The sequence below is a fragment of the Camelus bactrianus genome, chromosome 1, assembly GCF_048773025.1.
Source record: "Camelus bactrianus isolate YW-2024 breed Bactrian camel chromosome 1, ASM4877302v1, whole genome shotgun sequence".
Taxonomy (NCBI): domain Eukaryota; kingdom Metazoa; phylum Chordata; class Mammalia; order Artiodactyla; family Camelidae; genus Camelus; species Camelus bactrianus.
Window position 1 is genome coordinate 42,785,508 of NC_133539.1, and position 26,968 is coordinate 42,812,475.

Genomic DNA, 26,968 nt, shown 5'->3' on the forward strand with positions numbered 1-26,968 from the left:
TATGGAGGTTATGTTTCATGGGCCCCAGCAGCACACTCCCCTCTGATCACCAGAGTTACATACTCTCCAGGTGATCCTTATGTGGTCTGAGCAGGCCCTTTCATTTTGGTGGGTCCAGCTACTGTAGGTGTGCTACTAATTGCTGGTCCCCATCCCCGTTGGCTGCAAAGTCCTGCCTCGTTTGGTGGCAGCTATTCCACTGGAGGTTGTGGCCAGGGCCTTGGGGAGCCAGCTTCAGAGCCCAGAGAGCCCAGGGGTTGTGCCATCCCATAGGTGGGTGGGGCCATATCCTATAGGACTAGGGGGAATCCCGGCTCTAATAACCCATTGATGGTGGGTGGGTAAGCCCTTGGCACTAGCAGGCTAGAGGAAGGATTCCAAAATGATGCTTGTCAGCATGAGTTTTCTCCTGATAGAATGAGCTCCCCCAAATGGCTGCCTCCTGTGTCTGTGTCTCCAGGGGTTTTCCCAGTTGCCTCCTTGCTCTCCAGTGGGCTCTCCAAGACCAGCAAGTGGGTCTAACCCATGATTTTTTCAAATTACTGCCTGTGTTTGGGAACTCAGAGTGTGTGAGATATACTCGTGCCCTTTAAGGGCAGCCTCTGTTTCCTACAGCCCTCTGAATTTCCTATTCACAAGCTCTGCTGGCCTTCAAAGCCAGATGTTCTGAGGTTTGCTTCCAGTGAAGGACTCCAGGCTGGAGAGAACTGATGTGAGGCTTGGTCCCCTCACTCCTTAGGGAGAATGTCTGTAATTATGATTATCCTCCCATTTGTGGGTCACCCACCAAGGGGTGTGGGTCTTGACTATAATATGTCTCACCGCCCCCCCCCCCCCAGCAGTCTCATTATGTTTCCTTCTTTAGTCTTTAGTTGTGGAGAATCTTTTCTGGTACTCTTCAGGCCGTTCTCGTAGATAGTTGCTTTTTAAATAGTTGTAATTTTGGTGTCCCTGTGGGAGGAGATGAGCTCAGAGTTTTCCTAATCTACCATCTTGGTCACACATCTCCTTGTACGTATATTTTAAAGATGTGTTGAACTTCTAAGATAATAAGGCTGAAGGCAGTATGTCTTGTTTTCATGATGTCTAGAGTAGCTTGCAAATCATAATGACACAGACCATCTTCCTAGTTTTTTAAGCTCTGGAACTTGCAGAGGTTCCCAGAGGCTAATAAATGATGGGGGAATCTCATAAATGTAATAAATACATAATAACTAACTAGATAAATAATAGATATATAGTTTTGCTATTGACTTTTATGAGAGATAACATGTGTGAAGGAAGGAGAGATACAGATTAAGAGATAAAGATTAAGTGCTTTATAAAAGGATCCATTTAAATATAATATATTGCTGTTATTTTAGAGGAAAATACTTCCCCATAAGTAAAGGGCCTGTCAGCATTTCTACTGGAAGCCTTTATTTTAAGGATGTGTAACTCAACCCTAAATTGTGCTGTCGGCTGAAATATGGTATATAAAGTTTCAGTGTCATTGCCATTTTTTTCTACATTTCAAATCACAAAACCCCACATTTTTTTTTCACATGTGGACATTAATCTAAAGCAGAAGTCAGTAATTGCCAATGCTATCAAATTTTATTCCATCTGAATAAGATGATATTTCCTAAGATATCAAGGCTGCCAACACTAAGGAACATACATAAATAGCTTTTTGTGATTCTGCTTGATGTCAGTGTTTTGGTCAAATATAACGTGTAGGTGGATGCTGTAATACTGGCTTCCAAGTCATTTGGAGGAAAATAATTATGCCTGGGGCACTGGAAAAATTTCAATTTTGAGCTAGAGATGTGAAAGTATTAACAATCACGCCTACTGAGATGAACTATCTACTCTTGACATTTAAAACTAGTCTATTCATTTCTATTCTTTATGGGCTAGATGTCTATTTCAGGAATTTATGGCAAACATCTGATCCAAAAGTAGTTATGTTCTTGACAACAAAAAGTGATAAAGAAGCTGTAGAGAGCAATGAAAATTGATGGGGATAGAGAGTGATAAACAGCAAAAGAGACCCATTAAGGGCCAGATGATTGGTAGGGCCCAAGGAGAAGGGACTGAGAGGTAAATTGGAGTGCAGGTTGATCATTTCACAGGTGCAGACAGCCAGCTCTCCCCAACATTCCTGGTTTGTTCGGAATTGAAATCTGAAGGCAACTTGTTAGACTTTGGGTCTGACATCATTCTGCATTTGTGAGAGGAAAAGAGGACCATGACTCCAGTGTTCAGGGAACTCAGTGTCATAAAATCAGCAAGTTTCAAGGCAAATTCACAGAGCATTATTTTTTATCAGGATTGAGCAAAATAAAACTAAAAGTGTGAAATGTGGTTTCTAATGAGTTCTAACTTTTAAAAGGATAGTATAATCTTCTATTCAGGTATTAGGGACTCACATTTGATCAATTTTCTTTTTCTAAGAAGACTTAAAATAATTCTGGGGTTTCAGAAGTAAACTTTAAGAATTTACTTCTTTTTTCTCTCAGCAAACAAAAATAAATACAGAATCATATTTGCTTATCATTTGTGGAGAAATTTGATTACGATCTGTTTTCAGAAACAGGTAGAGGGAATGCTTACTATCTTCCTGGGTGTTCTGAGTATATTAATTCATTTATTCTATCCATGCAACATCTATGAAGAAGAAATTATTTCCCATTTATGTAGATGAGGATGCTTAAGCTCAAAAAGATGAAAGTTGCCTGCAGCGCTCACATAACTAGTGAATTACCAGAGATGAGTCTGGCTTCAAAATCTATTCTCTTTCAATGAAAGCTAATTATATACCATGTTATGTAAAATGTGTTAACCTGATATGTTATTTTAAGGATTAGCAATTTTCCCCCTAAATTAAAATCTATTGATTTTTACTTCAGGAGTTATTTATTAGTATCTACTAACAAATGTCTAGCACTTAAGTATTTACAAAGTGACTTTTAAAATATTATCTGATTTGAAACTCACGATGTTTTTGCTGGCTTATTGATGGACTGTTAACTGCTTCAGGGCACAAATATCGTCTTCTAATTTTTCTATGTAGCACTCATTTTTCCACCTTCCAGCACACTGCTAGGCTTGAAATAGGTTCTCAAAGAAAAGTTTCTGATAGATTTAAATATCATCTGAGAGCCCATATGAAGAAATAGATGTTTGTCTGGCTTCTTTTGTACCTACAGTGAAGCATCAGCTCACTCCATTTTTATTTGTCTGTAGGATGCTGAAGACGCCTGCAATTTGTGTTGAAACTTGTCTTTGATTCAACTTGCCCAATATTAGCAGCAGAATGCTAATATTGTCTATTGGCTTCTCTTTGTCCCCTGGCTTCTGGATTGAGCTTTGGTACAAATGTAAGACTCCTTCGCTCAACCAAAGTGTGAAGAAGGAAGGAAAGACGAAAGTGGCCTTATGGCAGATGGAGAGTTCCATGTGGTTCCTGGCCCAGGAAGACCTGTACTGGCCCTCCACAGACCATCTGTCCAGTGGGGACTCATAGAAATAGGAATGGATGTCAGGGTGGAGCCAGAAGGAGATGGATGCCAGACATAATGATTGAGGTCTGGAATCGGGAGTCATGTAGTTGAGTTTTTCCAGCTGGCCCCTGGCTCTCCCAGTAGCCTCTTTTATGAGCAGGTCTTTCCTGGCACCTTCTCTCTTAAGGTACCTCCCAGAGGTGGTGTCCTTCCTCCTCAGAACACAGTCGGAGGAGTGGGAGTTTAATTATTATTGATTCTATGTGTACATATTAATCATGAAGCTATACTAGGAATCCAGATGTTTAAGTGGTGAAAAGATTTTCTCAGGTTCAAGGTATGTTGAAAAATATGAATTACCTAACTTCTAATTTTATGTTACTAAACAAAAAATTGTAACAATATTCAGTAGCTGAATTCCCATCTTACAAGCTTGCATATACTTTCCTTCTCCTTACCCTCCAACATCCAATTGTAAAATATTTTAAAGGAAGATCCTGACAGTTTAAATAATTAATCCAAAAAATGGGATTGCTTGAATTGGCATAGTATCTCTTTTAATGTCCTATTCTAAAGTAATTTTTAGAAAGTTTTTACTATTTTGTATTTTATGTATTTTCATTCACAGATGCATCCAAGTATAGGGAAATAAAAAGTCTTCCTGTGTGGTCCCTGATTGTCCAGATATCTGGAATCTAACAGTCTAGGAGTGAACGACCAGAACAAGTGCTGGTGACAGGGACACTTCAGGGCACCGTGCTAAGTCCTGAGACTGACTTTAGGCTGGGAATGGAAAAGGAACCGTGTCCTGGGGAAAATGGGCAAAATGTGGGATGAATGGCCATTTGCTTCCTTATTTTATTCTTTTCTGTTATCCTACTGATGAAAGCAACGGAAGAAAGTAAAAGGCATAGTATAAAATTTTCTTTTCTAATATGTTAAAGACAAGTACCTTCTGGACTGAAAATGAATGCAATATATACTAAGTTTCAGCTGGGAGCAATTTTTCCCTCCTAGGCAGCGATAATAAGTTTGTTCTGGAGGCTTATGGGTTTTATAATGGAAATGCTGAACCAAACTTAACAGAGGCCTCATGTGAGAGCATGGATATAATAACAGCTCCCAAACCCCCAAAACAAAGAGGACGGCGAGATCCTCAGTGAATAGGAGGGAAAGACTGAGAAGTACATAAAAAAATGCATGCCCAGAAAAGAACAAATACGTGTTTTCAGTATTACAGCCCAACATTTTGAATTATCTGGGGGGGATGATTCGGGTGGCTGTCTTTACAATGGAGTTAAATTGGTTTCTTATTTTAGCCACTTGCATTGGTTCAGCCTCACTCTGTTCCATTCTAAAAATGCACCCGCATAGCAGTCAGCTGTGGGGCACTTGACTCAGTGTGCATGTCTGCTGTGAGATTAGGGTAAGTGGATCGGACCTCGAGAGCATGGATTTTGAAAGTTTGATAGGTGGCCTGAACAAGCTAAGTAAGGCAAATCGGAGCAGGCGCCAGCCTCTAGCACTCTTCACAACATTCTCCGTGTTTTAAATGAATCCATTGGAATTCAGTCTTTTGGGGTATGTTACACTTGGAACACTTAACCATACCTATCTTAAACACTTAAATTTTATTATTGTTGAATTTCTGGCCTATTAAATCATCAGATAAAATAATGGTGCCTTAGCAATGAATACAATTTAAAGCAGACCGTACGAATGAAACCAAGAGTATCAGAATATCTTCCTTCCTATTAAATTTGCACAACCGCACGTGTGTGTCAGCAATCACAAATTAAAGAAGCAATTAGTCTGAACAGGGAAAATGTGAAGCTGATACTTAATACACCAACAGACTGTGAGCTTGAGAGCCTCCATTTCTGGTACAGTTGCAAGCAGAATTGCAAAAATTTGTTCTACTGAAGTACATCATTCTGATCGAATTTAAAAAAGCAATACTGGTAAATTGCATCCCTATGTCATAAATCCACCTTTTTAGAGATTTATGGATGCTAGAGTTAACTGACACGATGATTTATATCATCTGTGATTAAAACTGAGTGGCTTTATTTGTCTTAATGCTGTTGCCAAAGAATTAGACTCCTAAAACAGTAAAATGTCAAGGAGAGGCATTTAATGCTTTTCAGCTGAGATGACTCCTGCAGTGCTTGGGGACCTGTCCATGAGCAAGTGGCACTAAGGGAAAAGGGAAAAGTAGATTGTCAGTTGTATTTACTGAAACAAAATGTATGGAATTGTTTAATGCAAGCAAATAGAGGAGGAAAATCAAGGCAATTTTCATACCACGTCCTATTGTTCTTTACTCTGCTTCAGTATTTGATTTCCCTTCTGATCCACTGACTCCTTACTTCACCCCCACTGACCACACACACACACACACATTTAACAAAAGTTTTTGAACTAGAGGTGAATAGAAATTAGGTTCTCCAGATACATTCTTAATCCTCATGTTCATTTGCAATCGATGATTCCAAAACATTTTAAATTTCTGAGGGCGATTCTGAACAGCTAAAGTGAGCATCAGAATGAGTAATTTACTTGTGGAATTACTGCTGAAATCCAAGAATTTACGTTTTTCTGTTATAATGGAGGAATGCACCAGTACTTCTGAAGTATCCTTTCTGTTCACTGGTCATCAGACCTAGTGCAGAAACCATCGACTTAATTTTATAAAATCGCCATTCCCCCATTCACCTGGAGTGGCTTTCCGAATATTTTTGGTGGAATCTTTTCTTCAAATAGCATGACATCTTGAAACTAGATGTTTTTCAAAATTAGATATGAAGAGTAGTAAGTTGTCTGAAAATAGCCAAGAAAATTATCAAAGAGAAAAACAGTGAGGAGAGGCATGCTTTATCAGCAAGTAAAATATTCTCTAAAGACATAGCAATAAAAACAATGTGATGTTGGCATTGAAATAGAAAAAAAAATGAGTGGATTAGAATATAGAACCCAGACATATAAGATGTGATAAGGTAATTTTTCATTTGGTAAATAATAGTTTTACTTAATCAACAACTCTAGCACAATTGGCAATCTTTCAGAAAGAAAATAAATCTGGATTTTACTTCATATAAAAATAAGCAATGGATGAATTATGTATTGAAATTTAAATATTTGCAAATTATGTAAATCCATGTATAACCTAGATGTTTGGAAGGCTGATGTAATAAAGACAAAAATCTTTACTGGACAAAGCAAAAATAAAAACAAAAAATAGACACATTTAGCTACATAAATGTTTAGAAGAATATCTGTATGACAAAATATACCATAAACAAGTCTATAAGAAATGATTGAAGGAAATATTCACAATACATATGAGAGATCAACAACTTTAGAATAAAATGAGCCCTTACAAATTGATAAAACAATAACAGCAAGAAAACATAGAAAAATGAACACAGTGAATCATGAGTGGATAGTTCACAAAAGAGTAAATCCAGAGAGCCAATGAACATTGACAGAGGTTCAGCCTCACTGCTGGTCAGGGAAGGCCTATTTTAAAAAAATGACATACTCCTTATGCTTATAAGGTTGATTGAAATTGTAAGAGACAACATTCTTTGCAGAGTCATAGAATAAAGGGTAGATTCATACTTTGCAAAGAGAAATGTTATTTATTATATAGTCTTCTTATAAAAAAAATCTGGCAACCACTATTAAAATTGAAAATACACGCACCCTTCAACTGAGCATTGCTTCAGGTGGGAATTTATTCTACAGAAAAATAAACTACTAGGATATATGAAAACTGAAAACAAAGTAGATGTCCATCAGAAGAAGACTGGTTGAATAAATTACTGTAAATTCACAACAGGGAATAATGCTGCTAAGGAAAATATAAAAATTTTCTCTGGGACAGTTGACTTGGGAGAGATTTCCAAGATGTAGTATTAAATGCTAAAAGCAGAAGACAGATAAGCATATGAATGAGAAGAATAAGATTAGGACGACCGTTACTAACAAGAGCCTCATTATTATGTTATGATTATGAGTTATGGAAAGACACAAACCAGGTTATCAATGCTGGCTATTCAGGAGAGTGGGAGAGACAGGAGAAAGGCAGAGGTGTAAAAGAAAAGGGAAGAAATCAATAATAAGAAGAATGTGTTTGCTGTGATCTCGATTATGGAAATGTTCAATAACATTTTGCTGGTAGTAATTTCAGAGCAGTGAAACTTTGGGGAATTTATATGTCTTAGTTACAGCCAAAGACCTAAAGCTGAGAAAAGGATAAGCCATGTACCAATAAAAAGGAAAGAAAAATGCAAGACCATTCTTATAGTTCTTGCTGATTTTAGTTCATCATCCATATCCAAGCTACAAAAAAGAGCATTTGAATGTTGGAGAAAGAGAATTTTTTTAATCAGATCAAAAAGGCATTTCTTCTCCTTTCCAGTTGGAGGATAGGTTTTCCCCCAACTCCTCAAGTAAGTGTTTGTGCATCAGAAAACCATCAGAAAGCTGAGCATGTGTTCCAGACTATAAGGGACGGAGGGACTCGTGAAATATATGAAAGTGAGAATCTTTTTTTTTTAAATTGAAGTACAGTCAGTTACAGTGTGTTAGTTTCTGGTGTACAGCACAATGTCCCAGTCATGCATAGACATACATGTATTTGTTTTCATATTCTTTTTCATTAAAGGTTATTACAAGATATTGAATATAGTTTCCTGTGCTATACAGAAGAAATCTGGTTTTTATATCTATTTTTATGTATAGTGGCTAACATTTGCAAATCTCAAGCCCCCGAATTTATCCCTTCCCACCCTCTTCCCCCAGTAACCATAGGATTGTTTACTATGTCTGCAAGTCTGTTTCTGTTTTGTAGATAAGTTCATTCGTGTCCTCTTTTTTCTTTTTCTTCTTTTTTAGATTCCACATATAAGTTATATCTTGTTGAAGTTATCTCTGGCAGGAAAGGCTGTGATGTGCTGGCAAAGGCTTTTACTACCAGACGTTGGTAGGGAAAGGATGCGTGCATGTTTCAGGTGGGCAAAGAAGTAGATTCCACTCAGAGGACCAGATTGGGGTCTCCTTGAGTAGTGCCATGAGTAAGAGGCCCACTAGGATGGTTCGTTGACCCTCAGCGGAGGGAGTCTGAATGGTACGGGCTGGTGAAGGCTGGTACCAAAGGGAGATTTGTAAGTGGCTGTCCAGGAGAGGCATTCCCCTTGTCATGGAAGATTTTCAGCATCAGGGGTCTCTGAAGAACCATCCGAAGTGCTCCTTGAGAGAAAGAGTCAGCTTTGAATTTCGGCCACACCCAGAGGTCTCCCATGCAAATTACAAGAACATTAGTCAAGTAAGACTTCTCCTGTCCCTTATCTCCCTCTTCTCGCTGGACTCCTCACCTTCACCTCCTGCAAATAGTACAGAAACAACACAGGGAAAGGGGACACGTGGATAAAACCTGCTTCCCTTCCCCCTGCAGCTCCCCAGCCTGAGCCAGGGAGAGCAGGAGTTTTACATTGAATGAGAAGCTGAAATCTCATTCACAGACAGCACTGCAGACTTTTTAATTCCCTGACTGTTGAGATAACTTGTTAGTTAATGAAAATGACTAGGAGAGTTACAGGATCTGCCTGAAACCTCATTCAGAGGGAGAGCAAAGCAAGTCAGGAGAGGAGATTTGAAGATGTAGCTAGAAAGAGTAGCAATACTCTCTGTCTGCACTCCCCTGAGTCTCTCCCCCTCAATGAATTAACTACAGGTAGCTTTTATGCATAGCTAAAGAGTTTTAAAATTATCATGTGTTTATATACAGTCAGACACAAAATCTAAAGCTGTTTCCATCGATAAACAAAATAGAGAATTACGTTCGGGATTTCAAAATACAAAACAAAACATAAAATACTGGAGTTTCTCTGACTGAAGGCCTCATTCACAGGTTTTCTTTCAGCATCCATCCTCGCTCGCTCCCACTCCGTTACCTACCATCACTGCCACCTGAACACGTAGGCATCTCCACAGAACCCGAGGGATCTGTGTTCAAGAGTTCAAACATCCCTGATTCGGAGCGTGTAGAGTAAATGGTTTCTAGGAGGTTGTAGCAAAAAGACGTGTTTCTTGAGTGCCTACAATGTGTCTCTCACTTTAAGCACATTCTTTTTAGTCTTCTTACTAACCCGTTGATGAATTCCAGTATCGACTTTGAGAAGCTGAAATGTGAAAATAGTAAGTAACTGACTCAAAGTCACACAGTAATAGAATTGGGGACTAAACCCAGGTTTGTCTGGTTTTGAGGTTTCTGCTCTTTATGTTGTGATACCGTGTGGCTTTTAGGTCTAAAGTGGGGTTACTGAGGTCCATGAGAAAGTGGACTGCCTTTTGGCTATGAGGCAGAACATAAAGATTCTTGAAAGAGGACTGAGTTGCATATGAACATCTTTCTCTGCACTATCATGTATTTCTTCCACTTAAGGACTTACCCAACCAAAAGATTCACCTTAGTGATCTGAGGAGACACTGAAATGCTCTGCTGAAGTCTGAGAATTTGGTTCGTTGATTTATTGTATATCTAGGAATTATTCCTTATAACAGGATACAAATTTATTCTCTTTCCTAAAGCTATTAGAGGAATGGGTAAAAGAGAAGACAATCCTGTTCTGAACAGCGCAAATGAACTTTCAGACTGGAAGGCTGGTATGGATCCTTTGTTCACTCACTCACCCTGTCAGTCAACAAAACCTTACAGAATATATATTACATTATAGGCTGTACTTCAGGAACAGAAAATAAAATGAAAAACGGAATCAACAAAGTCTGTGCCCTCTCAGATCTTATGATGCGGCAGAAGTGAGAGCCATAAACATGTAAGTGAATATTCTCATAATTTCAGATAGTACATTTTTAAAAGAAACGTAAAGCAGGGGAAATACAGAGAATTATTAGGTCGTGTCATCTCAGATGACACTCAAAACCCAGATAAAGCAAGGCAGTAAATCCGGTTTTGCCTTTCAGAGCCTCAGTTTTCCCATTTCCAGAAAGAGAGGGGACAGAGCTAGTGATTTCTAAGGACCACTTTACACCAGTGTTACTCAATTCCTGGCCAATTTGGTTAGTTTCTCTTTATCTGTAGCACTCCATGTGGGTACTAACACGTTAAAACGGTTAAGTAATTTAATGTTTTCCACACTGGACTTTAGAACATGTTACATGTGTCTGAGGGATAGCAGATTTATATATATATATTTGGGGTCAATATTAAAATGCCCAAGCATTCCCTAAACATCTAAGCAATATTCATAGTAGAAGAGACAAGTCAGTCTAGCACTGTTAATTCTGAATTAAGTTGAGAGTAGATTGAATTATACTGTTTTATTTGCTTGTTTCTTTGTTTCTATAAGGTTCAAATTTGAAAAATGGCAGTGACTCCCAGTTCAGAGCACCAGATTCCAATAGGAATTGATTATTTACCACGTGCCAAGTACTTAATAACAAATCTATGTAGTAGGTGTTGTCATCCCTCTTCAACAGAGGAGCAGTCATGGCATGGACTAATTAAATAACTTGCCAGAGTTCATATCAATTATAATGAAAGCAGGCAACATATGAACACAGAATGGAGTATATTTCTTAAAGTGTATATTAAACTTTCTTGCCAAGTAGCTGTTTGCACCCAGAATAGTGCCCATCATATAGTAAGTGCTTAATAATGTTGACTATTATCTGCTAAAGGACATATAAATGGTGATCATTGGCAAATTGCTTAATTCTTCTAGGCTTTATTTTCATTCATCAGTCAGGTTCCTGGCAGAAAACAGATGGCATGCACAGAGTAATTAAAGGGAAATTAACAAAGGTACTCATTAGAACATTGTGGGAAAGGTTCAGGAAAACCAAAAGGGGGTGATGCTTCACCTCTGGGCTAACAAAGGCTGGATTATCACCACCAAGTCTGAAGGGCCAGGGGAAGGAGAAGCTACTAGGACCCCAGGAGAGCTACAGGTGTACCTACAGCTGCCTGGCAGACACTGACTTTACACCGAGCAATGCAGCCACTGCCAACACCCTGAGCTGAAGTGGTAGAGCCAGGAAGACAACTTGGATCTTTCTCTCTCCTACTCTTCAATCGCTTGCTGCTCTCTCCATTGGCCAGACCCCAGGAGAATCCAGAGAGTGAAGGGACCTAGGTTAAACAGTCTTTAGAGGTCAGCTTTCTGAGGACCCAGAGCAGAGCAGAAAATGGTAGAAAGAGCTAGTGGGGCAGAGAACTAGCTAGCGCATTCACCTTCTATAAAATGAATTTATTAACCAGTACTTTCGTGTTCCTACAAAACTCAGTGTTAAGTGCTGTGGAGTATTTCAAATGTAAACAATAATGTCTGTGCCCTCAAGGAGCTTAATTTTTAGAAATGGAGTTTGATATGCCACCAATGTGTAGCTTAAACGTAAAATTCTAAATATTAAGACATTAAAGTGCGGGCTCTGGTGTTACAGTGTACATTTGGATAAGCAGCTTAAACATGTAGGAATCAACTCTCTCATCTTGAAAGATGAGAACAGAAACGGTATCTTTCTCATTGGCCTATGTTGAGGATTAAATGAGCTGATTCATGTAAGCATTTAGAACAATGACTGACATATTGTAAGACTTAATCACGTTGGCTATTAATATTACTATTATCTGCCAAGTGTGATACTGGAGGTGTGGGCAAAGCCTTAGAGCTTATCCCAGAGGAGAGAGCATGACCCTGGAGGGGCTGGACTAGATATCATGAAGGTCTTTTCTAGGTCCTGAGGTTTCACAGCAGTTCCTCAAGGTCACACTACAGGTGTAGGCAGTGTTAGAAATACTGCCAGTTTCCGATGTGGATTCAACCACCTGACCAGCCTCCTTCCTTCCTCTGAGTCTAAAGACTGTGTAAAGCAACCCTCCTCAGGCTGGCCATAAATGAAATATGGCACCAGCTACTTAGATGTACTAAAAGGCTTATATTAAGGATGATGGTATTGATGATCTAAAATACTTACTGGCACTCGAACCCAAGGCAGTGAGGCATTTTACAAATCAGCCAACATCCCTTGTCATCCTAGGTCTAAATTGTGAGCTCCTGGGCTGTATATCACAGATGTCTTTCTGTCATGTGTGCTTTTCTCCTTGGAAGGCAGTTTATTATTTTTATCAATGTTAATGCAATTGCCATTATTTTTTTTTGATGAAGTATATGTGTCTATCCAAATCTGGCTTTAATGAATTTCTTTTGGATCAATGAGAAGTACGCTGATAGCTTTTTCTTTCCCTTTCTCTGTAAAATGTTCAAATGTTTATTGCCAAGGTTTTTTTTTTTTTAATTGACATATAGTTGATTTACAATGTTGATGTACAGCAAAGTAATTCAGTTATACATATACATATATATATTCTTTTTCAGATTCTTTTCCAATGTACGTTATTTTAAGATATTGAATATAGTTCCCTGCGCTATATAGTAGGACCTTTTTGTTTATCTATTTTATATAGGCTTTTTCTTTAACCAAGTATCACTAAGTAGTTTAAGTTTTAATTTTATTCTATACTTTGATGACGAGTAATATCAAATCAGTAAAACAACAGGAATTGTCCTTTTGCAAGACAGAAATAAGCTTCGAACTAAAATGGCAGAGTAAGAAACCGCCACCCCGACAGCCTTACAGAAGCTGGAATGTTCTGAAGGCTTGGTTTTCTCCTATGGTAAGAAAGCATGGATAGTGTCTTTCTCTCATGCTGTGGTTTGCTTTATTAAGTGACAGTGATTTTTGGGTTTTTTTTAATATTAAAGGCTGGAAGGAAGCTCAGAAAATCTAAAGGAAAATCCTGCCCTTTATAAATAAGAATATGTGGAAATCCAAGCTGGTAACTTAATCTGGCTGGCTTTTAATTTTTTTTTCTCTGTTGCTAAGGTTGCTGAATGGTAGGTATAAAAATGAGTTTAAAGCAAGTTCTTAGGACCATCTTTGCCCAACAGCAGTCACAGCATTTATAAGCAGCAACCCTGTCCATATGGAAGAGAGAAAAGCTAGAAGTGAACATTACATCATCCCTTCCACATTAGACAAGTTAATTAGCTGGTTCATAATCACAGACTCTGCTCCAAATGAAAAGAACAGCTTTTCTTCTTTTGAACAGGAAAGGCACAGGAGGTGCAATACCTGGGCAATTCATTAACAGTAAGAATGTTTTCAAAGAAGAAATTCTGAATTTAGTTTATCCTGAAATTCAATTCATAGTAACTAAGGTGGTGGCTGGCTTTTGCAGTTTCCCAAAACAAATTTAAAATGTAAGAATTCCTTTTGTGTCTATCAGAAGCAACCTAAGGCATTTAGAGGCTTTACAAGGATTCTTTCTTTTAAAAAAAAATATTAAAACTCTAGTGTACTGAGTAAGCTATGGAACCTTGTAATTGAAGAAACAGTTTAAAATGTCAGATCCAAAGTAGTTCCTAAAATAACTTGAAAAATGGAAAGTTCTGTCTAAGTTTCTGACTGTAATGTGTCAGCCCCCCCCCCCCCACGCTAGAACAATTTAAGGATTTTATGTAAGTATCTAAGTATCAGAATTTTTATTAGTATCTAAGACTTCGGAATTTTCCATCACCAGAAAAAGGAGGGGTGTGAAGGTCATGGAGGCATATGCTCTGGTAGCTTGAAAGGTGAATCTGGCTGATTAGAGAGTTAGGAAGCTGGAAGGTTGAAACATGCAAAAGGGAGAAGCCAATGCTTTACTGTCTGGAGATAAGCCTGATCAGCCATTTTTCTAAGTGAGAGTGTCTGAGTTTTCCTTTCCTCCTTCCTATTCCCAAATAAAAGAGGCAGAAAAATTGGAAAGGGTGGCAGTTTGGTTCCAGAGAAGAGAGTGAATTAGCACAGTCTGCTATTTTCTTCCAGAAGCAAAGAGAATCTACAGAAACAGGAAGAAGCCTGGATCTGGAAGTGACATGAAAACTCTGGAAACCCATGAGGGGTGTGATGCAGGCATCTGAAGCAGGTGAAGGGAGCCTGACTGAGCTGCAGCTGTGGGAGGAAAGTTTGAAAGACAGGATTTCAGTCCTCCACCTTGCTCTTCTATGCGCTGATTGTTTTTGCCGCAACATGTGGACAGAAATTGTTACCAAGTCCAAATTTGTTCTGCTCGCTGCACAACAGGCCAGTAAATCGGGAGGCGAGGTGTTGGGGCGAGGAATGGTGACTTTATTCGGAAAGCCGGCAAACCGAGAAGATGGCAGACTAATGTCCTGGAGAACCCTCTTCCCCAAGTCAGAATTCAGGCTCCTTTTATACTAAAAAGGGGAGAGGGTGTGGTTGGTTGTTGCAGACTTCTTGGTGTGGGAATTCTTTGTTCTTGGAATCCTTTGTTCTTGCAGCTGTCCACCTGGGTCAGGTAATGGTGCCCCTGTAAACCTCCAACAAAACAAACATTATTTTCTATTCTGCAACCTGTCATCTTTATATAAGTGCAAAAGTGTTAATATCCTTAAAGGTCAGAGCCTTGAGAACAGGCTCTCCTGTATATTTCAGGCTATAGGCAACATTGTTTTACAAAAGGTGCAGAGCCAGCAAGACTAATCCTAGAAAACAGGGCACAGGATTAAAGCCAAAGGAACAGATCTGATATGGAGTCAGATTTGTTCTTTCCTATTACAAAATTTTCAGCAGCAGCTTGAACCCAGCAGTGCCAGGAGCGTAATATTAGGGTTTGCAGAATCTCTGCTGGGATGAGATGCTAATGGGGCGAGTATCAGCTGCCTGCGATTTTACTTCCCTGCCTTAGTTCTCTTTCAGTGTTAGGGTGAGTGGATTTGGTTTTAAGGAGACTGTACCACCTAAAAAGTGATTCAGAAGATTGTTGGTGGTACAGCAGCAAACAGAAGTGACTGAGAGAGAATGTTTGGTACATTGAGGCCCACTTAGTCTCACCCTTTCCCTTTTGTTTACTTTCATCAGGGGGAATATAACTTAAGCCCTTCCCTAATTCTTATTATGAGACAGCACCATGAGCTCACAGAGAACAACAACAACAACAACAACAACAACAACAACAACTAAATATTGGGAAGAACAACCTGTAAAAGAAAAGTGACAAACCAATATCATCTGAAGCAGAATTCTTGAAGCAGATGGACTAAGAATTCAAAATAAGTTTAATTGAAATACTCAAGAGATAAGAAAAGTGTTAATAAAATGTGGGAGAAGTTATTAAAACAGAACCAAATGGAAATAGTAAATATGAAAAATATAATAGTTGAAATAAAGAACAGAATAAATAAGATATATAAGCCAAAGAATGCAGCTCAAGATCAGACTGAACACTCTCAGAAGGTAACAGAAAAAGATATAAAGAAAATATAACAATGCACTATATGAGATTTGGAGAATAGAAATAAAAGTGCTAATACACAGTTAATAATATTCTCAGAAGACAGATGCTGGTGGTCATAGTGGAAGACAAAGGTGAAGATACATTTGAAGAGCTAAAGAATATTAATATCCCAGAGTTTAAAAAAAATGACAGACCTCTTATTTGAAATAGCGCATAAGATAAACTTTCTGTATCTCAGTTTACCCAGCAATAAAATGAGGCTAGTAAAATGTCTGTCTTAACTATCTTATAAAATTAATATGAGGAGTAAATGAATTAACATATGTGTAAAACCCTTAGAATAGTGCCTTGTACATAATCACTATTTTAGTATTACTATTATCACTATTACCTAGATGTATATAATTAAATTCTAGAACATCAACAACAAATGGAAGATGCTTCCAACGAGAATGAGCGTATCAGCTAACACCATAATTACATGGTGGAACCAAGGGCTCTATATCCAATCAGACCTCAAAATATTTACCAGATGAAACCCGCTCTGAAGAACTCTCGGAGAATGTACTGAAATAAGAAGATACAAAAAAGCACAAGGGTGTTACCAGAGATACATGAAGTAATGGTGGCCAAAAAACTAGAGGATATTAAGAGTATTTTTAAAAGCTCAGATTGAGGAAAATAAATTCTAAGTAACATCAAGATTGTGTTGGAGGTGGGAGGCAGGAAGCAAGACCAAAATGATATGAAACCTGCAAGATACCAATATTGTTACATTGAAGAAACTAATAAAGGAAACATAAGGGGAAAGCCCAGAAGTATAGATCTTAAGTTAGGAACAACCACCTTAAGAATAAAAATTTTCATGCATTTCTGCAGGAATGATGCAGCTATTCTGGGAAGAATCTTGGTAGTTATTAGTCAAATTATCCATGCATATAAACTGTGGCCCAGCAGTTTCACTTCTGGTCCTGCACCACAGAGAAATTACTACAGGGTTCCGTATGGCTACAAGTGTGAGGTTGCAGATGGGGTCTTCTAGACCCAACACTGGATGATGGATGAGTTAAGCAGAGTGGCAGCAAAAGCCACTCCAACAGCAGTGCTGGCACCTCTGAAACCAGCACACAGTCGGGCAGTGACTTTACTGAGCTGCCCTGTGGCCTTTGCTCTTTGTGGGTGCCCTACGAGGTAAAGGTTAAGATGGAAAGAGGAAATCACCACGGACCATGAGTGGGATACTGACAGGAGGTGAAGTCAGCCTGTACTTGAACTGGAGCCACGTGGTTGCCGTGGGTGATATGTTTTTGTGGACTTTGGGCATCACTTGCTACTAAGTCGTACATTGCTAATTGTGGACCCACAAAAGAACAAGAGGGAAACTGAGGGGAGAAAGACTGGTTTCATCACTAGGTGAATTAAGGCAACCTGTTCAAACTGGAATCATTAGAAGGACTCTTGAAAATGTATTGGCGTTTTCACAGGAATCTGGGGTAAAACAACACCCTTGGTTCAAACTCTTCTATCATTCTCTGCATGTTTTCAAACTGCAACACATGGTCAAATAGCAATTCCAAAATCTTGCCATATTGTGGAATCAGTAGTTTTTTTATTGGTATAAAAGCTTAGCTGTCACCTGGCATTAGACTCTTGGTGTTGTGTTGAAGTGCCTGGCTCTGGGAACAGAGTCTGTATGTTTAAAGCCTAGTTCTACCATGTGCCATTTTAATAAAATAATATATGTAAAGGACCTGGTATTTGGTAATTATCAAAACAAATGTTTTCCTTATTTCCTTCTACTTAATCATGAATCTGATTGAAGTGGTAAATCTTCATTTATGTGATTCGTAAATAACACTTTGTGACTATGTCCAAATTGGGCAGAGTTAAAATGTGGGATTCATCTGATTCTCACTGCTCAGTCTGGGTTCAATTTAGACTTAGATCAGTCTCTTAAGAAGAATCAGGTTGGTTAAACAGAATTTAGGGTTTCATGTTTGATCAGTTTACACAGAGCAGAGTTTTGGTCTATTATTCCATAGTGGGCTCTGAAATTGTTGGTTAAGGAAAAGCTATGCAATTTACAAATAGCCACTTACAATGTGATGTAAATTTGCACCATTATCCTTATATATTCACTTATAACACTAGAGTATATAATTATAAAAATCATTATTGTCATTTATAACTTTTAAATATGTACTTTTAGGCCAAATAAAGTGCTTATTCTACTTTATAATGTTTAATCACTTCAGTTTCATGTTTAGCTATACCCTTTTTGACATTAGGACTTGGAATTTCACAGTTTGTGATACGTACTGTGATGTTTATTGCATGTTTGCTCTTCTGGCTTGAAAGGATATAATTGATACTGCCAATTTAGCATGATAAACAACTCAGAAATTCAGAATGAGGAAAATGCTAGAAATAATCATATTTGTCAAAGCATGTGTAAATACTAATTAATAAAATTTATAATGATTTAGGTACTTACTCATTTTTAGATCATCCCTAGTGGTAGTGGAAGATCAACCTGCTTTAAGAACTGATTTGTCATAGACACAAAGAAATACAGGTGGGGAGTCTGTCCTCTTTTTTTTTTAACTTCATTTTGTGTATGTGTGTATGTGACAAAAAGGAAACTATATTTAGGAAGGAGAGAAGACAGTGAGTAAGTTACTTTCAGTTTAGTTGATTATTTAAAAATTTGAAAAAAATATAAATAGGACTCATAATATTCTCAAAGATAGGAAAGAAGGTGGGGAAAACCAACCAGAGCTTTGGCTCCATGATAATTATGAGGGGAGTTTAAAATCCCATTTCCTCTGAGAAGTTCTCCCTGATGCTCAGCTGGAAGTAATTTCTTCCTCTTTTCACTTCCCAGTGCATCTCCTAGAGCGCTTAGGACCTTGTGTGGTGGTGACTTATGGACACGCTCCAGGCTCTTATGACATCACAAGGTGATAAACTAATTGAGGAGAAGATTTTTATCTGATTCTGCTTCAGTATCGAAGGCAGCGGTTTCTAACAGAAGAGTATGGCCTTTAGAGTCAGTAAGAACCCACTTTCAAGCTAAGCTCCTCTATTTCCTGTCTGACTGGGCATTAATTTTTCTGTGCTTTGATTTCCTCATATATGAAATGGTAATAGTAATACTTAGTTTATAGAATTTGGGAAAGATTTTATGAAATAGCTCCTGCACTGCGCCTATTCCCTTGCATATATTCAGTAACTGTTAGCGCTCTTCTTTCATGTCTCTGGTAAGGATTCCTAGCCTCCACATAGAAGGTGTTCCTAAGAATAAGGAATGAGTCATTTTGCACCTGCAGCTCTCACCATTGGAGAGACAATGTAACCATTACGTTTGACAGGTATGGATTGTGGGATAAAGTACTTTTATCCCTCTCCCCACCCCCCTACACACACTGTTCTTTTAATTTGTTCAGTAGGGGCCTGCTATTTCCCCTTCTCTTGGGTGGAATTTCTCGGAAGCCCCATGATTTTTCTGATCGCTTTCAGACAGTCCCATCAAAGCTCTCTGGTCAACAATTTATAGGCCTCTTTTCATGTGATAATTAAAGCTTCAAACTTCATTTGAGTTCCAGGTACTTCCCTCTTCCCAGCTCAGTTCTATTACCCTTTAGCCATTGCCTAATGGGTTCGGGGGGAGGAGCTGATTGGCCTCTTCCACCGACTTATGCCTCTAACTCAAAAGAGGCAGGAAAGTTATAATTTGACTAATACTGTCACAAACTGGTGCCAGACTTTCAGATTATTGCTGTAATTTTGTTATATACATCTATTTTTTTTAAGATGGAATTTTATCCCTTAGAACAGTTTTAATGGATTCTTCAAGGACCATTCCAATCCAGGCCCTCCTGATTGCTAGAAATGTTCTATCTGCAATCTTTTTGATGTGAATGAGATGCTTTCTGTGGCTGAATATGAGGTTCCCACTGGCCTTAGATTATTAACAGGCCTTTCACACTTTCATTCAGATAATATTTCTTGAGCCCCTGCCATATGTCAGATACTCTTCTAAGTGAATCAATTAGTGAACAAAGATTTCTACCTTGGGAAAACGTATTGTAAAGGAGGAGACAGAACAATAAACGACAGACATAATAAGTAAATAACAGCATGTTAGAATGTGGCATGCACTGTGGAAATGAGAGCTGGTTAAAGGGGATCAGTGCTGCTTGGGTGGGGCTAAGTTACAGTTTTAAATAAGGTGATCGCTTCAGGTCTTATTGATAAAGTCAGCTGCAACTCTTCCCATTCCGTAGATTCACCCCTTTGCAATGTGACTTCGCTGCTCCAGGAGGAGACTGTCTCTCTCCGTCTCTGGAATATAGGCTTGGTCATGTGATTTGCTTTGGCTAATAGGCATTAAAAATTGTGAACAAAGCAAAAACTTGAAAATGCTTGTGCACTGGGGTTTGCCCTCTCTTGCTGCTAGAGAACCATCTCCTACCAAGTAAAGAAGCCTAGTTTTTTCTGCTGGAGGATGAGAGCCCAAAGGGAGATAGAGGCTCTCAGCTTTCTAAACCGTTTTAGCTAAGGTCCCAGCTGAAGCTGAAGACCATCCAACTGAGGTCATTCCAGATCCAGCTCCAGCTGAGCTGGCACAGACCAGAAGATTAGCCAACCTGCACAATCATGATCAATAACAAACTGCAGTCGCTTTAAACTGCTGAAATGTGTGGTTGGCAACAGCTTACCGATACAATGATACAATTATAACAAAAATCAAGGGCATCCTTTAAGCTGGAGATGGGTGAGCTTTCTCTGACTACCTAGATTTGTGAATGGGCTTGGTTAATTGAATATTTTCCAGGTTCGGTTAGAAAGAAGTAAGGTGTGAATTAATGTTTGGTTGGTAGGAATACCTACTGCTATGGGTCCCAAACAGGGTCACAGGGGAAGAGAATTAAGCTCAGTCTGGGTGGTGGAGAGGGATCAAGAAATGAATCTGTGTGGGGGTAGCACTTTAAATGTAGCTTGGAATTCTAAGTAACAGTTGGCCAAGATGTTTGGGAGGAAGAGAATGGTGAATCCTTATGAGGGAAGTGGACAGCTTGGGCAAGGCACAGTGCTCTGTAGAGCATGGAACTTGGGGGAAATGCAAGTAAATTGGTTTGTCTGAAATAGAATTGTGCCTAGATATTTACAACAGTATCTGAAGGGATTTATCCGCTATGTCTCTGGTACAAAGAAATGCCCAGGAACAGGAATATAGAACTTCAGCTGCCTTAGAGCTTGTAAGAGATTTCTTGGGGGAATTAGATGCCCAGGGAAGGTCTAGGCAAAGGTACTTGTGTGTATCAGCTTATAAGGAATAACTGATACGATATTACCACGTAGAGCTAGAACAGTTTCCTTTGAACCATTTCTTTAAGAATAAATACAATTGTGAAAAATTTAGGATCTCTGGGCCCAGGCTGAAAGACTTTGAATCCCAGTCCTGCCACTGGTTAGCTCCTGGACTTTGGACGGTGTATGCAATGTCTCTGTTCCTCAGTTTTCTTTTCTGTGAAATTGGCATGACAGGCTTCCTTCCCGTTCCCCACTGCCATCCCCTGTCCTTATTTCCAGAGTCTAAGTGTTATAGTTCATGACCTGCTAGGGCCTAGCTCTTGATGTGGCTGTATATACCCCTTTTTGCCTATCTTATATGTAGGAAATCAGGATTCATGGGATTGCATGCCTAGTCTTGCTCTGTGTGACCGTACAGAAAGGCCTTTCCTGCCTTGTAACCTCATGATTGCATTAAAAAAACATTAAATAGCTAGCTAATGCTGAGAAAGTCATTTCCCTCATCTGTTCCTGCCTTCTAGGTTCAGGAAATTCAAATATGCATTTAACCTATTTTTAACTGGTTGAATTGCTTTCTCTAAAAAGATATGCTCAAATCCTAATCCCTGGTGCCTGCAGTTGTGCCCTAATTTGGAGACAGGTCTCTGCAGATGTAATCAAGTTAAGATGAGGCTGCTCTGGATTAAGGTAGGCCCCCAGTGCAATGACTAGTGTTAAACAAGAGGGCCTTTTGGGGACGTACAGACACTCTCAGAAGAAAGAAGTCTGTGTGATAACAGAGGCAGAGATTGGAGTGATGCAACTATAAACCAAGGAACACCGAGGTTGCTGGCAACCACCAGAAGCAAGAAAGAGGTAAAGAACAGTTCTTCCCCAGAGCCTGCTCAGGGAGCATGGCACTGTCCGACTTTGATTTTGGACTAAGCCTTCAGAACTGTGAGAGAAGAAATTTCTCATGTTTCAAGCCTGAGGTAGTTTGTTATATCTCCTCTTGGAAATGAATATACCTATGTTGAAATACGCAAAGACCTTAGAATATAGGCTATAAAAGCATGCATTGAATCTACTGGGTGTAAAAGCCATATTTCTGCATCACTCTGCTGTGGCTATTACAAAAGCTGCTATCAATATTCTCATCAGAAAGAAATGATCTTTGCAAGAAATCAGAGTTTAAATAAAGAAATGAAGACTGTTGGCAAGGAAGAACTTTTTCTTCCTTTTAGATCTTATAGCTAAAACATAGCCTTCCTGCTGCCAACATTGATATTTATCATCATCTTTTCCTTAAATTTAAAAACACTTCTATTAATGTTCCTTTCAGTGTCTCAGATTAGTTTTGTTGGATGAGAATAATCCTGATAGCCAGATCGTCATAAGATGCCTTTATCAACTTTGGTTTTGTTTTGTTTTTGGCAGGCTTAATGAAGCAAATCAGGATTTACCAGTCCCCCGGACACTTCTTTATTCCTTAGCACAGGAATTTGAACGTAACAGTGACTGATGAGGAATGACAGAGCATCTTGGTTAGTGCACATAAAACTGTTGTTTGTTCAGCTTATAAAGAATACATTTTAAATTGAATTTCAAGTTTCCTCTTTCTTCTATGAAACTTTGCTTTGAAATACTTCTCATGGTCAGAATGCTTTCCTGAATTGGATAAACACGCCCTTGCTTCTGAGCCCAAATTAGTCTCCAAGATGGACCGCCTGGGGCTCACACTGCCAGCATCACCACGGCCTGCAGGCCACTTGCCAGTCTGCAGCCGTGTCCAGGGAGATATCAGCTTCCTAACTGATTCCCCCCCCCGCTTCCCAACCTAATTATTTGGAGACCTTCAAGCTTTCCAGAAATATCTGCAATTAGTCAGATGGCGTCTAGGGCTTTGTTTAAAATTACAATAGAAAATTTATCAAGACCATTTGGTCTAATCTCTCTCATCATCTTCCCAGTAGATTTTTCCTTTTCTCTCTGGAGGGTTAGAAATGTGGTATGATTATTATATGATTACAGAGAATAATAATAACGATAATAGTGCTTGAAATTATTATTACACCATGAAGAAAAATAATGCGTAAAGATAACCCCTTGTCAGACTTGCAGAGATTTTCTTCCAGAAGCTCAAATAATGAACAGTTACTAGCTTTACAACCTCTTTTTGCTGACAGTGATTGGAGCCCTGGTTTTGTAAACCAGGGGCCATAGATTCATACTTCACTTGAGTGTCAACCTACATCTAGTCCCTAAACATAATGGCTTGTGCAAAACAGTTGTTCAGTAAATATTGTTGTGTGTGTTAATAGGTAAATTAATAATCAGGAAAGATTTTGGGGTAAAATAGATTATATTTCACTATAATCTCTTTTTCAACTGTTTTTAGGCAGCTTAAATATATGTAGCAAATACCTGGTTAGGCAAAGTTTAAAAGGAGAAAACCTTGGATTTAGAATATAAAACTCTATCTTGAGTCTGGTTTCTAGTTCTGCTATTTTCTAACTGTCCTTGAGTAAGCCACAACCTCTTGGAGCCTCTGTCTTCACCAGTACATTAGAGTTTACACACACACACACACACACACATATTTCATTAAAGGTTTTCTTTACCCCACATTTAAATATAAACCTGAAAGCCTCTTAGTCTCCTATCCCCAGTCTTATTTCCTTTCCCATCCCCCCAGAATCACCCACTTCATAAATTTAATATGAATTCTTCCAGTCACATACAGGAATGTACACATATGTGAATGAAAAAAAATAATATTGTGCACCTACATCTTTTTAAAACTTATGCAGATGCTATCAAAGTGTACACAGTATCCTGAAACTTGCTTTTCCCCTCTTCATTATAATTTTAAAGATCTGTTCACAATAACACACGCTATCTTATAGCATAAATTATTTAATTCTCTAATGTGTGAGAAACAACACAGCTTGATGCTTAAGAGAAAGCATAGAATCTGGAGCCACACCATCTGGGTTTGTAACCATTTATTGCTGTGGGACCTTGAGGAGTTACTTAACCTCTCTGTGCTTCAGTTTTCTCATCTGCAAAATGGAGATTGTAATAGTACCTAGATCATGGAGTTGCTATGAAAATCAAATTAATTACCAACCCTTTAGAATAGTTCCAGCTTGCAGGAGGAGCAATATATGTGTTCTCTAAATGAGAGAATACAGCTGATGAAATTTTATTTTCCATTTTTTATTATTACTAACATTCCAAAGAACATTTCTTACGTATCTCCTGGTTCACTTGTGGGAGTGTTTCCTCAATATCATATGAGACATGGAGTTGTTAGCTCAGAGAGTTTACATGTTTCCAGTCTTATTAGATGATCTTGATTTGTTTTCCATGGTGATTCTGCTAATTTATGTTCTTACCAATGTTTAAGGATTTCCAATTTCTCTATCTCTTTGCCCAATTGACTATTATCCAACTTCTCAAATTTCGCCGATCTGATCTGATAAAATGGATTTTATTGTTCTTATTACTTGTTTCCTTGGTTATAGGTGAGGATAAACATCTTTCCAAATACCATGTGGACATTACGAGCTCTTCTTTTGTGAACAGTGAATTCTGCTTTGCTTGGCATGGGGCGCTATGTTTACTGTTTCCCTATAGGAAATATGCATTAGTCCCCCCACATTTCTTGAATCAACCCCATCGAGGTGTAATGCTATCTCAGGTGTATAATAGATTTCTGTAAGTGCACCGATTTTTGTTCTGGCTCATCATTCTTTTCCTTTTACTTATTCTCTTATAATTATCACCTTCCAGTTACAATAGCTTTATGAAGATATCATGTCTGATGGGACATTTTGCTTCTCTTGCATTTCTGGATCTGTCTTAGTGGTACAGTATCTGCGACTCTTCCCCATGTGGATTTGAAGATCAATTTGTACAAGTCTACAGAGTACCTTGTTGGAATATTGTGTGAAGTAGCATTTAATATTTAGATTAACTTGGGAAAATACTCGTTTTTATGATATTTGTGGTTCCTACTGAATTGCTCTCCATTTATCAAGTTATTCCTTGATTTTGTAAGTTTCTCCTGAGGAATAAATCAGAAATTATGTTAACATACCTTGTAAAATGAAAAGATATAGGTATATTTAAACATTGTATTTTTAAAGTAACTGCATATTATTGCAATATACAGGGAAATTCTCAAAATCTGATTTTATCCAGTTACATTTCCGTTTGTCCTCAGTGAACCTCTTATCAACTCTAAACAATGTTATTAAATCTTAATTTTTTCCAATTTTATTTTTCCAGCCCATATCATAATAGAAAACTTATAAATAGTGAATTATATAGAAGTGATCATTCAGAAAAGAAAAAGTAGGAGATGCAAGCACCTTGAAAAATCATATTTCTCTAAGTAAATCATAAAGCTTTTTGAGCAGAATGGTTTAAACAAAATAATTGAACAAATGCTCACTACACTTTACTTTCTTTTATCTAACTCCACCTTTGTCTTTGTCTGTTATTTCTTCCTGTGATATTTATGGACTTTTTACATTTGTGAAGAACTATGTTTGAAATTTTAGAAGACTGAAAAGAATTTAAAAGCACTGTCTTTGCCTTAATTGGCTATAACCGTATATTAATTAAATGGCATAAAAACAATGAAAAAGAACATCTCTTTTAATGACAAATATTGTAGATTTCAGAAAATCTTGTGGATTTTTTTTCTGGTTCTTACCTAACTAGACCACTCATCTAGTTCAACAACTAATTTCTATGTGCAAGGATCCAGAGCCACACATTGAAGATCTTTTCTTACACAGAAATGCTGTATATTGAATGTTTACCCTGTGACTCTATGTAATTTTCTGCTAGTATCCCCTGCTGAATTAGAATAGGGCTAGGGGTTTAGTTCCTGGCTGAGGCACTGTGATAAAGTGGCTAATTGTGCTTTGGTATCTGAGCTTCGATTAAAAGTCCCAGCTCTACCATGTTAGCTGAGTGGCAAGTTGCTTAGCCTCTCTGCTTCAGTTTTCAGGTTTATTAAATGTGGCTATAATAAAATGAAGATTAACTAAATGTGGGTATTAAATGTGGATATAGTGTGGAGATTGTAAGATTATTTTGAGCACTAAATGACATTACTTATAGAAAACTATTAGAACAGTGCCTGACACACAGTAAACATTCATTAAATATTAGCCATTATTATTATTTCTTTCTTCTAATTGTATCAAAGCTATGGAGTCATATAGTATTTAGAAGGTTTAATTAAATAAGTCTTTACATAATGATATGTGGAGAAGTAACATCCTGGCAGATGATATTTGAGAAGATTTTTGTTAAGCTCTCTCCAAGATTTATAAGTGACTGTTCTGTGTTATGTGTCCTCTATTTCAGGATGAAGAGAAAGATACTTTGAATGGAAAAGGAGGAAGGAAAGTGAAGAGTAAGTTTGAGCTGTACTATGATTTGCTGCCTGGTGGGTCAGAAGAAAAAGGAGACACAATGATTGGTACTCGAGATGAGTGTCTTGGGAGGATATTCATACCTCATAGAATTTTTTTTCTAGTGAAATAGTGTGACCCATGAGATGTAGTACTCTCCTTTACCACAAATGTTTCCAGTAAAATGATGAATATTCTAATTTATTTGGTAAACTGCATCTCTGATAGAACAAGGGGAACCTAAGAAAAGATATGAACCATTTGGGCAACATACACATGGTATATATGGAAACCTGTCAGTTAGAAAAAGTGTTTTGCGATCCTACTTTTTTAAAATATATTTTATTGAAGTATAGTCAGTTTACAATGTTGTGTCAATTTCTGGTGTATAGTACAATACTTCAGTCATATAGGAACATACATATATTTGT

At 38.1% G+C, this 26,968-nt stretch overlaps 1 protein-coding gene across 11 annotated transcripts in view; it reads left to right on the forward strand.

Annotated features, from left to right (window-relative positions):
* The window catches only part of LOC105077956 (uncharacterized), a 515,300-nt gene that overhangs the window by 90,177 nt on the left and 398,155 nt on the right, over positions 1 to 26,968 (forward strand). For 9 of the 11 annotated variants that reach the window (XR_012506661.1, XM_074362661.1, XM_074362677.1 and 6 more), the window contains exons 5-8: positions 10,226 to 10,324; positions 18,695 to 18,770; positions 22,543 to 22,649; positions 26,491 to 26,539. The gene's annotated coding sequence lies outside the window, so the exon portion shown is untranslated. The other 2 variants (XM_074362644.1, XM_074362637.1) reach the window with 2 other exon arrangements.